Source organism: Carlito syrichta, unplaced genomic scaffold, assembly GCF_000164805.1.
Source record: "Carlito syrichta isolate Samal-C Ts95f unplaced genomic scaffold, Tarsius_syrichta-2.0.1 Scaffold255092, whole genome shotgun sequence".
In the NCBI taxonomy this organism is placed as follows: Eukaryota; Metazoa; Chordata; class Mammalia; order Primates; family Tarsiidae; genus Carlito; species Carlito syrichta.
Genome location: NW_007199188.1, coordinates 253,688 through 254,524, shown reverse-complemented (window position 1 = coordinate 254,524; position 837 = coordinate 253,688).

Below are 837 nucleotides of genomic sequence, written 5' to 3'. Positions count from 1 at the left end.
CCCCACACCTGCTTCGGCCTCTCGGTCCCGGGCGTCCTAGGAATTACGAATTATCCAATCAGGACGGTCGAGCGTCGGCCCGAGGGCGAGGCCGGCCGTCCCCAGGGCGCGTCACAGGGCGAGCTAACCGGCGGCTGGGGACGGAGGGAAGCGCTGTCCAGCCACTCGGCCAGCCACTGGCCTCTATTGCGTAAGCCCTGCGGAGCGGAGATACGCGTGACGGGTCCCTGGCCTCGGGCGCCCCCAGCCCCTCTGCCCCAACCAGTCACCGTCGCTGCCTGCGAGGTCCCCCGAGGGAGGGCGAGGTCTTGCGGACGCAGAAAAACTGCTGGCTTCTTTCCGACAGGCGGGACAGGGCGGGCTTCCTGGAGGAAGCGGGCTTCCTGGAGGAAGGGGCCTTCGAGCTGTGTAGGGGGGAGGGGAGGAGAGCAGCGGGGGCGCCCGGAGAAACCGGCGTTCGGAGAGACAGGAAGAGCCTTCAGCAACGCGTTTATTGAGCACCCACTAAGTGCCAGGCGCTGGTATGCCGGTGAACAAAAGCAGACGACGACCCTTGTCCCCGACGACAGCCCACGCGGGGACTCCAACACACGCCGGTCAGAGGGTCGTGGGAGTTAAGCAAGGCGGGTGGGGCCGGTGGGAGCAGCCGCCCACCGGTGGGGGCGAGGGTTGCGCGCTTCGGGCCCGCGGGACCCTGCACACGCGTGGCCCCGCTCGCTCTGCGACCGCAGCCTGGGGCCACCCGGGCGGGAGGAAGGGGCTCAGACTTCGGGCGGGGTGGGGGCAGCCGAGGCCGGAGGTCTGCGGGGGCGGAGTGAAGGCATCGCGACAGGGTCG